This window comes from Herpailurus yagouaroundi, unplaced genomic scaffold (assembly GCF_014898765.1).
Source record: "Herpailurus yagouaroundi ecotype Mexico unplaced genomic scaffold, PumYag 162, whole genome shotgun sequence".
NCBI lineage: Eukaryota > Metazoa > Chordata > Mammalia > Carnivora > Felidae > Herpailurus > Herpailurus yagouaroundi.
The window spans coordinates 73641287-73658328 of record NW_024412403.1 but is presented as its reverse complement, the minus strand read 5'-3'; the positions used below and the strand labels follow the sequence as shown (position 1 = coordinate 73658328).

The window sequence follows — 17042 nt, the reverse complement described above, 5'->3', positions numbered from 1 at the left end:
CAGAGAGAGCCTGGAGCCTGTTTCCGATTCTGTGTCTCCCTCTCTCTCTGCCCCTCCCCCGTTCATGCTCTGTCTCTCTCTGTCCCCAAAATAAATAAAAACGTTGAAAAAAAATTAAAAAAAAAAAAAAGAAAAGAGAATAGTAAGGTGTGTTTATAGTTGCGTGTGCCTCATTATATTTCTGACAATGAGAAGTGAATTCTTCAGTTAAAATTTTGAGGCTAATGATGGGCCGCAGATCAGCGTCTGGTTCCTCACATTACAAACCACCGTTCTCTTTGCTACCCATGTTGGGCACCAAAGACCCACATTCAGATTACAGTGTGACATCTTACTGTCTTCACGTCCTGACCTCAGATGAGTTGGAGGTACGAGAATCCCTGGAAGCCATTCCTACATGAGGATAGCTAGCAATGCATTAAATATCTACAGAAGTGACTGTGAGCGACCACGATATACTCCACCAAGCTCAAACTCATCTCCCCCCAGCCAGATCCTAAAAATTCCCATGACAACTCCAAAGCCACCCAACATACCAAGTGTGTGGTGGAGGGAAACTGGGATAGAAAATATCCTGCTTTTTTGAAAAATTTAACGCCCCCCTGCCAATTTACAAAAGCATGTGACATACGAATATATTGCTAGGGCTCTTCCTCAGGCCCGAGAAGGGGCCTGTGCAAATGTGGGGTTCCTGTAGCTAAAATGTCACCTGCTTCATTGTAAATCTGCCTCTGGATCTTCCCTTCAAGGCTGCCTCAAGCTGGATGTGTCCTTGACCGAAGACCTTGGTTCCTTCTAAGACAGTTGCTCTGCATGACTCTCTTTCTGTTCTGGTCACTGTCTCTGCGCCCAGAGGTTTATAAAGCCTTGGCTCCTTACTACACTGTTCTTTAAGGTTCCCCTGTCCCCTTTCCTTTGCAAATAAACCCTCCTCAAATTACCCCATTCTGGGTGTGCCCTCTGTTTTCTGTGGGGACCCTGACTAGTCATCACTCCCTCCCCCCCAACAAGCGCCTCTGTTCCCGCCAGCTGCCCCTGACTCTCCCTTCCTTACCCCACCCGCAGATCACTCATTCACTCGGGCTTTGACGTATGTCACCTCCCAGCCTGAGCATCCTGAGCAAATCCTACCCATTTCCCCAGATTCAACTCCATCCCAGCGTCCTCCCCAAGCAGAGGAAGCACGGTGGGTGAATGGATACTTGGATATTGTCTGAACAGAGTCTGCTTTGCAGACAGTCCAGGGAAGGGGGAGGGGCTCCAGGAGATATTGATTTCATAATTAACCCCCGGAAAAGGAGGCTCTTTGCAACATCTTTCCTGGAGACTAGAATCCCTATTTATGCCACCACTTAGTGAGACCCTGTCAAAGCGAGGGAGGTCCCTTCCATTCCCCAAGTGAGCAGGGCGGGACTCCCTTTGTCTGTGAGTAAGTGAGTGATTAAAAGTGAGGCTGGCCAAATGCCCTATACAAATCATTTCCAGCCACAGTGCTCAAGGGACTCTGCTGGAATGCAGGGCAGGAACACAAATGGATCCTTGCTGTGCCGGTATGAGGAAGAAAGTCATGTCAGACCTAGGAAAAGGGGAATCTTTGAGAACAGAAGGGAGAACAGCACTAATCTGAGGGGGAACAGAGTCCAGATTTCTTCCTCTTGGGCTCCATGAAATCCCTCGTTGCAGGAAGTGAGGGGAAACAGTCTCAGCCTGAGTTAATGGGAGTACATCATGGCCTCCTCCTGGAAAAAGGAGGCTGAGAGAAAGGTGGGCTCCAGGCCTTTTGTTCCAGAGAGCAAAACAGTCTGGGTGGCTTGTTGGCTACTCAGGCAGGAGATGACTGTGGGGCCATCCATGCATATTGCCCTGGGAGGGAAAATTGGGGCAGGATTTTGGCCAGAGAGGAGATTCTCATCACTGAGGGTGCGGGAAATCTGCTTAGCATTTGGGAAGCTTCATGAAAAACAAGATGGAGTTTGGAAGCCAACTGTCTGCTTTGACTTTCCGAGACTTGTGCAGAAAATGTAGGGACTCTTAAACCAGCAAAGTGCCAGATGTCTGAGGAATTGCTCTCACTGGTTGATTTGAAAGTAGGACATATTTTCATCTCCTTCATAAAATTGGAAAGGTATGCCTGTCTAAATGTAAGGAAGTAACTGGGGCGCCTGGGTGGCTCAGTTAAGCTCCGGACTCTTGATTTCTGCTCAGGTCATGATCTCATGGTTTGTGAAATCAAGCCCGTTGTAGGGTTCTGTGTTGACAGCGTGGAACCTACTTGGGATTCTTTCTCTCTCCTTCTCTCTGCCCCCCTCTCAAAATAAATTAAAAAACTTAAAAAAAAATAAATGTAAGGAAGTAGCCGATTAGCTCTTGACTCTCTACATGTGGTATGTGGGGTGGGGTAGTGGGGGGGGTACTGGAGTGGGAGGAATGATAATCAGTGAAACATAGTATTAAATATTTGTGGAAAGAGTACTAACCACAGGCAGTGAATGTGTGACTTAGACCAGGTTCCACTGCCAAAATTGTTGTGACTTTAGGTAAGCCAATTTCCTATTCTGAGTTTCAGCATTGTCATTTGTAAAATAAGTTAATTGGACTAGATGATATTTACCATCTTTTCTAGTTGAAAAAATTCTATGATTCGTGTAAACCCAATCACAGAGTGTAAACTATTTTTAGTCCTCTGGTTAAGTGAGTTTATTCTTCTTTGAGCAGCATGATAACAAAGCCTGGGCTCTTATCTTGACTCTGCCTCTGTATGACCATGAGTAAGTCAAAATGCCTCTCTGAGCTTCACTCACTTCCAAGGCTCACAAGGTTGGATGTGGTTTACTCATTCTCCAGCTTTGTGGTACAAAACAAAAAACGTCTTGGGTCTCGCTGTGTTGTTTCCAGCTAAAAAGATAGGCTTTTCTGAGTCTTCTCTCCTGGACATTCTATCACAAATAAAGTGGGTCTATCATATATCTTGACTTAAGATCAACCTCAAAATGTAATCCCCTAGGACTTAAATGGTACATAAATGTACAGAAGATGGAAGTATCTTGGGTTTTCCTACATTTAGGCTCCTATTAGCTTCTTAAGATGAATCTCAATCCCTGACATTATTCTCCTTGGGGGACTCAGGATTTCTAGAACATCCATGGGGCCTTTTGAAGGAGGAGAAGGTACATCTTCTTCTGGTGCTTTTCCAAGACCCTGAATCCTGGAACCAAAACATGTCCCCATTGGGTCTCAATTTCTCAGACTGCTTCCAGCCTACCCTTCCTGCTAATTTATTGTTAACAGAACTACCTTCAACACAGGAGCTAGAAAGAAGTTGTGCTTTCACAAGGAAATGAGTAGAACAGTTAAGGCCTAAAGGTCTTGTCTTATCACACTAGTTTTGGATCAGGCCAACCCAGATTTGACTCTCAGTGGATTACTTTCTAGCTGTGTGGCCTCGTGTAAGTTACTTTACTTCTCTGAATTTCAGTTTCCTCCTCTGTATATATCTACCTTCCAGCATGGCTGTGAGGTTTAGAGATAATATTCATCAAATAATGGTCTCTATGCTCAAATCTATCTGGAGCTCAGTACATTTTAGTTCCTTCTTCTCCTTCCTTTCACAAAATATTATGAGAAAGCGAAGAGGTGAGATTCTTAGCTAGGTAGCATAATGGGTCATATCAAGCCTATATCCAGCTTTCCAGCCTATTGTTAGCCTCTGACTCTCTGGTCACACAGAACCACCTCTCTATCCTCAAGACACATCCTACGTTATACTGTACCCTTGTTTTCATAATTCTCTGTCCAGACCACCCTCCCCAGTCTCCGCATGCCTAAATATTTCTCACTTTTCAAGGTCTGGTTCAAATGCCATGTTACACAGGAAGCATTGCCTGACTTCTAACTGCATATCAACATTGCCTCTTATGAGTTACCACAGTGCTTTTTGTGTCTCACTCCTCATTTTTCCCTTCTACTAGATAGAAGTAAGAATATTGTCCTCTCTCTCACCACCAGCAGGCTGTGGAGATATACACTGTACATGTATCATCTTGGGAACCCTCAGGAGATTGACCTACACAGAGCAAAAACTCAAGAAAACGTTTTCAATTAACTAAATGAATAAAGATGTGTTTATTTGAGGTAGAAGACAAGGTAAACTATAGCTCTTCAGAAAAGGGAACAGTGGCATGTGGATGGCTCAGTTGGTTAAGTGTTGACTCTTGATTTTGACTCAGGTCATGATCCCAGGGTCATGGGATCAAGCCCCGAGTCGGGCTCCACTCTCAGCATGGAGCCTGCTTGAGATCCTCTCTCCCCTCTGCCCCTCTTGTCTACTTGCTCATGCTTGCTCTCTTTCTTTCTCTTTCTCTCTCTCTCTCTCTCTCTCTCAAAATAAATAAATAAACATTTTTAAGAAGGGAACAGAGGGGAAACAAAAATTAACACTATTTGTATACCTATGCTGTCAGGCGGATATTGCGATCCCCAGTTTACAGAGGTAGAAAATGAAGCTTATGGAAGCTAAGTAATAATATTATGTGGCCATTAACGGGCACAACTATGTGTTGTGTTCTTTCCCCAGTGCTTTCGTGCACATCATTTCATTTAATACACACAACAACCTTTATGAAGTAGTGTTATCCCCATTTTGCAGATGAGGAAATTGAGGCTCAAAGAAGTTAAGTAGATAACCCAAGATTACAAAGTTCATCTAGGAGGTGGTTGTAAATGTATACAGTGTACCTCAAATAGGTGAAATTGGTGCAATCCTTTTTTTCCCCCATAACTGATAATTTTGTCCCCTACAGACCCGTATCCCACTGAGGATTGAGGGAAAACACACACACACACACACACACACACACACACACACACTAACTAGTCAAGTCACAGCTGTCAGACATTTTTGGTTTTTTGCTTTTGAGGGAGGATGGGAATAAGAGAACTGGTGGGTTTTTCTGTTTTGTTTTGTTTTGTTTTGTTTTCAGTTTTCTCAGTTTCTTTTGAATAAACATTCAAGTAATTCCAGGTTCAAAGTTTTCCTACCAGGCTATTTCTCCCTCTCTAAGTTCTGCCCCTCTCCTCTGCCTCCCAGGAAGGCAGATATCTGCTCTCTTCTCTAGGTTCTCACTGCCCTGAGTGGAAAAGTCCCTACTGTGTTCACATGTGCAGCTAAAGTCCATGTTGCAGAAGCCTGTGGTCTGTTCTCCTGGCCCGGTTGGGTGTGATGTGATGCTCCCTTCCCCTCTCCTTCTGGCTGCTGGCTCAGCAGGTCTCAGCCTGTCCCCTGTGTCATGGGCAGTCCTCCTCATCCTGCTTTGGGTCACTTCTCCCTTGCCACAGAGGCCCTTGGCAAGTCTGCTGGCCTCAGCTCTCGGTGACCTTCTACATTCCCCATTGGGGGCCCTCAGGAGCTTTGAGTCAGGCTGAGGAGCAACAAGCTGAGGGGGTAGGCCCCACCTCAGGCCCTCTCTCTGTCCCATGAGCCTCTCAAGGTCAGTGCAGGGTCCTCGAAGGGCAATCTCCTCCCAGAGTCTCTTCAGCAGGAAGGGGGTACAGACTACTCCTCTGGAATCTGCCCTGCTTCTGATCCTCCCCTCTAACCACTTGCCCCTCTCCTTCCCATTACTCCTCACTTCCCACTCCTCCTCCCCATGGTGAAAGGATTTCTTGTCCCTCCCACTGTTTGACTGCAACCATCCCTGTGTGTTCTCCTTCCTGTGGCGTCATTCATCTTTTTTTTTTTTCTTTCTTAGAGCCATAGTGGCAGAATGGCTGCAAAGAGAATATATAAGGAAGGCATTTTGAAGAATATTATCTGTATTCCACTCACAGCTCTAGGAATTTTTTTTAATTTTTTTTTAACGTTTATTTATTTTTGAGACAGAGAGAGACAGAGCATGAATGGCGGAGGGTTAGAGAGAGGGAGACACAGCATCCGAAACAGGCTCCAGGCTCTGAGCTGTCAGCACAGAGCCCGACGCGGGGCTGGAACTCACGGACCGCGAGATCATGACCCGAGCCGAAGTCGGCCCCTTAACCGACTGAGCCACCCAGGCGCCCCATCTAGGAATTAAATCCAAATGTGTCCAATCCTAAAGCTCCATACTATGGAGCCCAACACTACAAAACTTGAGTAGGGTAGATCTGGGATTTGAGCCCAGGTCTAATCCAACCTCAAAATCCAAGCTTTCTCATGAAACCATTTTTCCCTCTCTTTTTTCACCAGCAGAAAGCATCCTCAAGGCTCTGTCCCCTCCAGGTGTATCCTGGGGCCTCCAGTCCGTGTCATAGCAGGTGCAGGAGCTACCAGCGTCCCTCCTCCTTCCTGGCTGAGCAGACTCCACGGTATCTCCAGCTCGCAGAAGACCTGTCTTTGAAAGCACCTGTGCATTTGCTTGCCTGCTTTGGATCACTTAAGGCAGGCTTGAGTGGCCTTTCAATCGGTTAGTTTTGTGGCTGGTTTATTCCTCTGGCGGGGTAAGAGGATTTCACTTAGCTGCGTAAAGGAAGAAAGGCAGTTCGGGGGCCAAGTGCTTGGAGCAGCAAACGTCAGGTCAGGCTGAAGGACGCTGAAGTTTCCCACCGACCTCAGAAGCCCTCTTGAGCAACTTTCTCTGCAGGTTTGGTGCAAACATTGTTTTATTTTGTTTTCCACTCAGCCAGATATTCACAATCTGTTTCCCCCACCTGGAAAGTTGCATAGTCTGACAGGCACAAGGGATTTAAGAGATTCCTAGCTGGTGCTGCTACTGTGGATTAGCAGCTGGGCAGAAAGGACGGTTGGCCTCTTTGATGTGCCTTTACGAGTACATAGAAATGCAGAACTGAGACAATTTCCTGGATCATTCTAATAAATATGAACTATACTTGCCCAAAGTATTTTGGGTCATAATTTTCAGACAGAGACCAAAGTGATGCATGTCTTGATTATCTCAGTTCTTTATGACAGGCCCGGAGAAACCTAGTCTAAGGATTTAACTTAGCAGCCATTTATTGATTTTCTGATGCACAAGAGAAAGGGTCTGGGCAGGTCAGCACTTCTTTTACAAAGGCAAGTAAGACCTGGTCTTGAATCTCACGTGGTTTCTGGTTTTAGTGGAGGTGGGTGGGGTGAGACGTATACAGCCTGCTCACTTTAAGAAAATCCTGTCTTGGGGCCCCGGGGTGGCTCAGACGGTTAAGCTTCCGACTCCTTGTTTCAGCTCAGGTCATGATCTCACCGTTTGTGAGTTCAAGCCCCGTGTTGAGCTCTGTGCTGCCAGCACAGAGCCTGCCTGGGATTCTCTCTCTCCTTCTCTCTCTGCCCCTCCCCACCTTGTGCTGTCTCTGTCTCTCTCAAAATAAATAAAAATAAACTTAAAAAAAAAGAAAAGAAAATCCTGTCTTAACTCTGCCCCCTACTCCGTTGCTTCACAGACTGATTTCTAGAAAGATTGGTTCATATGTATTGTCTCTCAGTCCCCTCCCACTTCTGCTCCCTGCTTTAACTACCACATTCACATGCACTTTTAGTCTTTATCTTGCTAGGGTTGCCATATTTAGCAAATAAAAATAGGGGACATACTTAGACTAAAAAAAATTCACTTCTATCTGAAATTCAAATTTAACTGGGCACTCTGTATTGTATCTGGCAACACCGTGTCTTACATGACTTGTCTGCCTGCTCTTACCCAGCAGCTGTTCCTTCTTGAAATGCTCTCCTCCTTTAGCAGATGCAATGTGGACTGACATCACTCTCTCCTGGTCTTCCTCCTTCCCCCTGGACCACCCCTCAGTCTCCCTCAGAGCGCCAGCTTCTGTTCTCTGTCCCTCCCTCTTCCCAGCACACTTTCAATACAGCGGTGGCCTCAGGTGTGGTGGTGTTACACTGACGAGTCTGCTTCCAGCCTGGAGAGCACATTTGCTGCTCCAAATCTCCATGCCTCATGGTCTCTCGCGCGACTCTAAGATGTATCATAGGTTTCCCAAATTCAACATGTTTTTTGGTGAGCAAATTTTACTCACCTCTTCTTCTCTATTCCTGCTCCTACTATCCCAGTGAACTGATACCGCCATCCAACCCACTGCCAAGTCAGAAACTAGCAGTCACTCTTGAGTTTGCCCTCTCCCTCCCTCCACATCCAATTTGTCTCCATGGATGATAGATTTTATCTTCTGAAGATTCCCCACTGGGCCCTACTCCCTCTTTGCCATTGCCCTACTATAAGCCATCATCATCGCTCGCCTAGATCACTGCAGTAGCCTCCTAATTGATCTCTCTGCCTCCCTTCCTCCTCCCACTTGTCTATCCTCCATACCATCCCCCGAAGGACATTGCCAACACCAAAGTTGCATTATGCCCTTTGTTGCTTTACTGGTTCCACGTCAGCCATTGTGTAGCTTGTCATATTTATTGGATCCTTCACCACCTGGTAAATTCCCACTTCTCCAAGTTCATCTGCTGACACAGAACAACAACCCCAGCCGTACTGAGGGCACACCCTTTTCCCCAAACTTGCACATGGTCTCAGAGTCTGGCTTCACAGAGGCCATAGCTTTTTCTGAAATGCACTCTTACTTACACTTGAAACTACAGAAAACTACTCATCCTCCCAGACTCAAGTCAATCTTTGCCTCTTTGCAGGAGCCTTCTTACATTCTCTAGGAAGACATGGCTAGGGAGGGGAGTGTTGAGCCCCCCTCTGTGTTCCCCTAGCTGCTGGAGTCTAGCACTTGTACCAACCTTTGTTAGAAAGCTCTCTAGGCAGCACTCTGTTTGCAAGTCTCGAATGTCCTGTGACAGTTTGCACGTTACCACAGATCCTGAGTTCCTTGAACACAAGGACCATGTCTTTTTTGTTGTTTAGTTTTGTTAATATTTAGAACTTTGAAAATATCTGTAAGGCTACAAAAACCAATACAACCGACACCTGTGTCCCAGTTGCCCTGAGTTGACCACCATTAATATTGTGTTGCATTTACTTCCAATCTTCTCCCGTTCATCCCACTCTCACCCATCAGAGGCAAAATTGGAAGCAAAATAACCAGATGAAGGGATCCCAGAGTAGGTGTTTAAGAAGTGCCCGAGTGGGGTGGAAGGAGGAGGAGGAGCAGGAAATGGATGAGATGTAATCAGTTAAGGCATTCTTGTAATGAGATATGGAACAGCAGAAATCCACGTTTTTCTTTAAAAATGCCCATTTTCGGGGCGCCTGGGTGGCGCGGTCGGTTAAGCGTCCGACTTCAGCCAGGTCACGATCTCGCGGACCGTGAGTTCGAGCCCCGCGTCGGGCTCTGGGCTGATGGCTCAGAGCCTGGAGCCTGTTTCCGATTCTATGTCTCCCTCTCTCTCTGCCCCTCCCCCGTTCATGCTCTGTCTCTCTCTGTCCCAAAAATAAATAAACGTTGAAAAAAAAAATTTTTTTTAAAAATAAATAAATAAAAATGCCCATTTTCAGGGCACCTGGGTGGCTCAGGCAGCTGAGCATCCGACTTCGGCTCAGGTCATGATCTCACTGTGTGTGAGTTCGAGCCCTGCGTCGGGCTCTGTGCTGACAGCTCAGAGCCTGGAGCCTGTTTTGGATTCTGTGTTTCCCTCTCTCTCTGACCCTCCCCCGTTCATGCTCTGTCTCTCTCTGTCTCAAAAATGATAAAACATTTCTAAAAAATTTAAAAATGCCCATTTTCCCAGAGCCTGATGGCCCACTTGAGCTATAGTACTAATGGCAAACTGAAAACATTAAATGAAAGAAAATCATCCTTTATGTGGTTTTATTTTGTCTTTAAAAAAAAAGAGAGATTTTGAAGAACATGGTGACACACAAAGCCTTAGCGAAGCTCACTTTGAGTTTGTTTCACTGGTTGTTCAAAAAATCTGTTCAACCAGCCAAGAAGACCGTGCACCAAAATATTAACTGTGATTATCTTTGGACTGGAGCATTGGAGGCGATTTTTTTTTCTGTTTGCCAATCTGCATTTTTTTTTTAAAGCAATGAAGAAGAAGGAAGGTGTTTTAAAAACTATATTCAAGGATAATTAAAGAATTTGAGAAATTTTTTTGGGAGAGGCATAGAGGATTTGAAGAGAGGGAGGTTATATATTGATAGCCTAGAATTTGAAGCTTGAACTTTAATGAGATTTCTCCTTCTCAGTATCATGGATTGACTGTACCATCCAGGGAACAAACAGCTGACCTCAAATCACATGCCAATATACTCACAATTAAACAATCACTCAAGAAGCTATAAAGCACACAAAATGCATAGTGACTAAAAATAATAAACAAATGAAGCTTCTGTGTTTTCTTGCCTGAGAACAAGGGGCCTGTTCTTTTAGTATTTATAGTGAAATAGTGAGACTCTGTGGAAAAAAATACAGCAGTGGGTAAACGGTCTAAGTGAAGCATTGCCAATGTGTCGTAGAGTCTGGGTGCTTCTGACTTCACCTGTGATGAGCTAAGAATGAAGGATTGGCTGTGAAGAGGTGACCAGTGGACCTCTGTATTATTAATTCAATACAGAAAATGACCATTTTGAAATCTCATTGTTTTTCCTTCTTAATTTTTTCCTTTCTGAATTTTAAAACAGGAGAACTATGTCATAAAGAGAAAGTGATTTATTTAGAGTTTTTCCACATATGCTGCTAAAACACATTGTGCTTTTCCCCCTAAAGGTAACACCTCTGTTCTGGGACACATTACAAATGATAAAACAGTTTAGAAAGCCTTGCAAAATTTTGAAGCATTTTGAAAGCAGGACACTTTTCTCTATGTATTTAGTCCTGTGCATTTGGCATAGAGAGAGCAACAAAGCAAAATGCCCAGTTTGGTTTCTTTTAATTAGATGCTCACTTGGGTTCAGTTGTTTTTAGTTCCCTTTGCTTCCTGGGGGAGGAGGAGAGTTGTGTTAATGCTTGCTATTTGCACATCCAAATGGTGGGAATAGTTTTTGGCAACCTCTGTACTCACCAGTCCTGAAATGCCTTTTGAGCATGGGGTCAGACATCCGCATTTCCCTAAGGACACTTTCCTGGTTGGCTTGCCAGGACGCCGCGGGGTGCAACCAAATCCTATAGTGTGAAATGGAAGAATCGGTGGCGGCACTGATGTTTGATGGGCAGTGAACCGAAGATGGCAGGTCAGCCTGCCAGCCTTCATTCCAACTCTTGCCCTTTAGAGAGCTGACCTTTTGTTTGCTGGGCCTCTCTCTACTAGATACCACATGGAATTCTGGTAATAGGAGGAAATAATGTAAGGCGTTCATTCATTTATGCTGTCAGTCAACAGATCTTTTACGGGGCACCTACAACGTGTAAGGCACTAATAGATGCAAATATTTTTACAAGAATAGAAACTTAGGCCCGCGAGGGCATTTGATAACTCACACTGGGCTTTCACATGCGTTATTTCAAAGATGATAAAACAGACATGGCCCTCGCGCTCAAAAAGTTTACAATCTAGTGGGGCAGAGGAAGTCTATAGATAAATTTCTGCATTACACAATTGAACGTGGCACATGTCCTAAGGAGAAGAGCCAATCCCTAACCGGGGAATGAACCGCTCTCCCGGAGTCACGTGCCGGCACTTCCACGGCTCTGAGAGTTTGAAAGCGGAAGAGGCCACGTCCAGCTTTGGGTCACGGCTGCATCTGGGTAGGGGTACATGGTGGGAGTTAGACACGTGACTGTGCACACAGGACTGAGTGGCTGTAGTTTTGTCACCTTCAAGATATTCAAAGGCGTGCTCTCTTGGTGTTGAGGCTCAACATCTTTTTCAGGAAGATGTCCATTCCAACCCTTTGGTTGCCTTTGCAGCACCTGAACTTTGAAATTTAGGAACGTTTTTGGAGGCTAGGAGATAATCAAATTGTGGCCAATAATTCATGTAGAATTAAACCTACGGATAACAGGTCTGAGTCTCCCACTTGGGCATTTCTAAAGCACACAATTTAGGGGCTAACGTTTTTTTCAGATTGTGGGGGAATGATTTGCATATCTCCATGGCTTAAATCATTAACTTGGCCCTAAAATTTACAACACTTTAATACAATCTCACAAAGATTTGTCACACTGCCAAACGTCCAGTCAGACGTTTCCTGAGAGATGGTTATCCTGTAAACACTTTTGGTTTTAATGTTTTATTCTGATATTTGTTCTAATACGGTGTGGAAAGATTTCTTGCTTTGACAATAAGTATATTATTTTTTTCTTTGGTGATTCAATATCTTGTGGTGTCTCACATTTCTCATTCTGATGTCAATTGCCATTGAACAAGACTGTAAATAAGGAAGATGTAGGCATTTTAGATAAATGTGTACTGAAACCAGATGATTCCTTTGAGAAAAGCTATTCACTAAGTCCCACCTGATGTAAGAGAGAAAGAGACAGAGAGAGAGAGAGAGAGTGTGTGTGTGTATGTGTGTGTATGTGTGTGTAATGTTCTTCTTTCTTCTAAAAAGATAATAAGAATGAGACTTTTAAAAATAATAGCTTATTAGGGATTCTGATTAGTCTGGTATTTTGCATTTCTGACTTTACATATACTAAACAGCATTCATCTGTTTTTCACGATTCCAAAGTCCTGATTGCCTTAGAAAGTCTCCCATACTCTTTCACCAAGAAAAAATAGGTGATTTGCCAAGTTCTGAGTTTGACACAGCCTTGTTTCCCCAACTGATTGAAACAAAGGTATGCTTAAGAATGCACAGAGTAATCTGAAGACTTAGTTTGATTGAATAAAAAGTATAAGTTATTAGTCCTGTCCATTTCCAGATAAGTTTCTTAAGCTTAAATGCCAAAATCAACTATTACCACCTGAAGTCAAAAGCCATGTAGAATGATTTTGTTCCAATGGGTCAAAACATTTCTGTTTATGTCTAATACTCCTCTGTGATGAGGCAGCAATGAAGATGAGAAGCAAACTTAAGTCTACTGACAAATATAGAAAATGTTTCGCGTACCGAATGAGTGTGTCCATGTTTTTCTGTTTCCATCTGGATCCTTTTCAGTGTGATTACTTATTTTTAGGTTGGCATTTTAGAAGGAAGATGAAATGGCTTTAGGAAATGATGTGAAAGGTTAAGAAGATGGACGAGAAATGTAAGTCAAGGGCTTTTATGAAGGAAAATGTAGCCTCATGGTTTTATGTTCAATGTATTTCTTACAAACACCAGATATCCAGATTTCTGCTAAATCTAAATTCTTGAACCCTGTAAACTTGAGTAGCTGTGCCAAGGTGGAAAGGATTTTTTTTTTTTTAATGTGGAACTTTAAGTCACCCAAGCATAGGGGAAGGCCATGTCATTAAATAATGAAGTGGAAACAGGCCCCAGACAGGCTGACACTGTTTAAAATACAAAGCCTTAGAATCCTAGGGAAGAAGGAGGTATGAACTAGAACAAGATGGCAATTTAATTATGTTACTCACGTTAAACCCCGTCAACCTACCAAAGCTGAATTACACAATCTTCAAAATAGTGGTGAGGAAAGAAGCCCTAAGAATCTGAATAAATATTAACTATTTTACTAACATTTTGAGAAGTCTTAGATAGTGTAGAAAGTTTCATATTCTTGTAACTCTTATGAAATATAAAGTAGTCAGCTCTGGCTGTGTCTGTAAGTCAGGCATCAGGTAGGTGGGCGCACGGACAGACGAGGACAAGGAGTGCCTCTCTAACTATTTAAATGTTCCATGTTTGTCTTTTATCATGCCAGTCCTTGTCCCCTTCTGACTTCTGATTCTAGGTTCCCCTTGGGTTCCACACTGGATTTCTGAACCGGATTTGGAATCTCCTCATCTTTGGCCGAATCTGGGTTCTTTGTCAAGACCTCACAGTCTTCCCCCACAGATGGCTTCAGTGACTCTCTCAGGCCTTCCCATTTCCAGTCTGACTCTCATCTGTACAGATGCAGCCTCAGCTGGGCATGGGCAGCAAGAGGGGAATCTAGCAGGAGTTGGAATTCTCATTTTCTAATGAGAATTTTCTAATTCACACAGTGGACCTTCTCCTTCCTTGCCCTCACTCCATCCGTTACATGGAATTGGTCCTGTACCCTGATCTGCCATTAACTAAACCTGACCTTTCTACACGGACACAAAAGAGAAGACAGGTTCGAAGTCAATCAGAGGTTTCTTCCCTTGCTTTACTCTTCTGTTTCCCTGCCTCCCCATCTGCTTTCCTTCCTAAGGGCTCTAATAGACTCCTCCTATGAACCAGGCTTTGTGCTAGGTGCTAGAATTGGAAAGACCGTGTCCCCGACCTCTGTAAACTCGCATTCTGGTGTCTTCTGCCTTGAAGAAATAAGACCAATTGAGACTACATGTTTATAGGCTTGTTCGGCATTTGTGGGGTTTTGCCTTTGTTTAATATGGTTGGGAATATGAGTTTGTTTGGTCTTTGTCTCATACTGGCGAATAAAGGTGTTCAGGAAGAACTTTGGGGGACATGTGTTTTAGGAGGCTTTAACTTTACCAGCCCAATCTGAAGTCTCCAGAAGAGTTCTTTTAAAAAAACTCCATTATGTATATTTGTAAGCTTTTTGTTTTGAAATCATTATAGATCACAGAAAATTACAAAAATAGCTCTTAGGGTCCCTGGAACCCAGCTTCTCCCAGTAATGACATCCTATAGGACTCCAGTACAATATCAAACCCAGGAAATTGAGGTGGTACAATACTGTTAAGTAGACAACAGATCTCATGCACTCATCCATGTATATGTATGTGTGTAGAGTTCTATGCAGTTTGACCCCACATGCAGATCGTGTAACCACCGCAACAGTCAGGGTACAAAACCGTGCCATCGCCACCAAGGAACTCCCTTGTGCTACCTCTTCAGGGTCACACTTCCCAAACCCCCTCCTGGCCCCCGGCAACCACTAACCTGCTTTCCATCTTTGTAGTTTTGTCATTTGAGGATGATTATTAATGCACTCATACAGTACCTAACCTTTTCGGCTTGCCTTTTGTCATGAAGCGTAACACCCTTAAGATCCTTCCAAGCTGTTGTGTGTATCAGTAATCCATTCTTGTTTATTGCTGAGTAGTTTGCCATAGTATGAATGCGCCAGAGTTTGTTTACCTACTCACCCTTTCAAGACGTTCGTGTTGTTTGCAGTTTTTTTGCCAGTACGAATAAAGCTGCTGCGAAGGCTCATGTAGAGGTTTTTGTATAAACGTCAGTTTTTATTTTTCTGGGATAAATGCCCACGAGTGCAATTTCTGGGTATGGTAAGTGCATGCTTAGTTTTAAAAGACACTGTTTGTTAGCTTTTTAAAAACAGCATTATCAAGGTATCATTGACATATAATAAACTGCAAGATCGAAAGGGTACAATTTTGTTTTGACCAAAGTATATACCCGAAGTCATCACCACAATAAAGATAATAAAGAGAATAAACTTTACCCCCCTCCCAAAATCTCCCTCATGGCTCTTCACAATCCTGTTCTCCTGTCCCTACTTGCCTCCTCCCCCTGCCAACCCATCCCAAGGCAACCACTGATCTGCTTTCTGTCATGATTAGTTTGCATTCTTTAGAATTTTCTATAAATGAGATCATGTTCTTTGAGGGGATGGGGGTGGTCTGGCTTCTTTCATTTACCATAAATTATTTCGATACCCATCCATGTTGTGGCCTGTCGCAATAACTAATTCCTTCTTATTGCCAAGTAGTAATCCACTCTATGGATATACTTCAATTTATTTATCCATTCTTCTGCTGATGACCGTCTGGGTGGTTTGTAGTTTGGGGCTATTACAAGCAAGGCTGTTACGAGCACTTATGTGCAAAGTCTGTGTGTGGACACTCTTTCATTTCTCTAGGGTAAATGCCTAAAGATCTAATGGGTGGGCTATGCGGTAGACTAAATCAAATACTTGATTTAGTCAGTCTTTTTAACTGTAAACATCCTAGCAGGTGTGGTATTTCACTGCGGTTTTAATTTACAGTTTCCTAATGCTTGTTGGTGTTGAGCATCTCTTCATGTGCTTATTTGCCATCTACACAGCTTCTTTGGTGAAATGTCTAATCAAATATTTGCCCTTTTTGTTTTTAAAAAATTTTTTAATGTTTTTTTTTTTTTTAAACGTTTATTCGCCCTTGAGAGACAGAGAGAGACAGAGCACAAGCAGGGGAGGGGTAGAGAGAGAGGGAGACACAGAATCTGAAGCAGGCTCCAGGCTCTGAGCTGTCAGCACAGAGCCCGATGCGGGGCTTGAACTCACAGACCGTGAGATTGTGATCTGAACCGAAGTTGGACGCTTAACTGACTGAGCCACCCAGGCACCCCAATGTTTGCCCTTTATACATTGGGGTGTTTGTTTTCTTATTATTAAGTTTTAAGAATTTCCCAAGTATCCCTCCAATAAAATTTCTCCCCAAAGTGTTTATTTTATATTTTTATTGGCAGCTTAAGCTTCTGTTACTTTGAAGCAAAATAACCCTAATTCTGACCCCACTTTTGAGGTAAAGAGAAGTAGCATTGTGGAAACCCAAAGAACGAGGTGGCAGCAGATCTTGGCCCCAGGTGAGCTCAACAAGACTTCTTCCTTGAAGAGGAGATACCTGAGCAAGGGTTTTGTCCTGCCTCCCCCACCTGCTTTCTTGATCCCCCTTTTTGTTTTAGTCTCAGAATTCTTCTTCTTATATGCAGCCTCAGCTCCTCAGGCTTTTTTTCTCCTCATTTTCTACAATATTTATCAAGCGCCTCCCAGGTGCCAGAAGCTCTGCTGAAGACTATGGGGAAAGTGATGCAAAGGGCAGCATCCATGCCTTCAGAGAGTTCTAGATCAATACTAGCAACAGGGATGTCCACAAACATATTGTAAAGCAGACTGTGAGAAATTCAGCAACAGAGAAATAAACGACACCCATGACAATAGGGGAGACAGCATCAGTCTACTGGGCTGAAAGGGAAGGTCATAAGCGGTCCAGAGATATTGCAGGTTTCCCAGAGGAGACGGCAGGTAAGCTGGACTTGGAAAAGTGGATGAGATTGTAACAAGTGGAGAGAAGGGAAGGGGCGGTCTGGCAGAGGGAACAATGGATGAATGTGTGGAATGAGAACGTACAG

General features: G+C 43.8%; 1 long non-coding RNA gene across 3 annotated transcripts in view; it reads left to right on the top strand.

Moving 5' to 3' along the window:
• The window catches only part of LOC121036409 (uncharacterized), a 123158-nt gene extending 115924 nt beyond the window's left edge, over positions 1-7234 (top strand). For 2 of the 3 annotated variants that reach the window (XR_005793334.1, XR_005793335.1), the window contains exon 4: positions 6221-7234. This is a non-coding gene — a long non-coding RNA (uncharacterized LOC121036409). The remainder of the gene's footprint in view (positions 1-6220) is intronic. The other variant, XR_005793336.1, reaches the window with a different exon arrangement.
• Positions 7235-17042: the final 9808 nt, after the last annotated feature.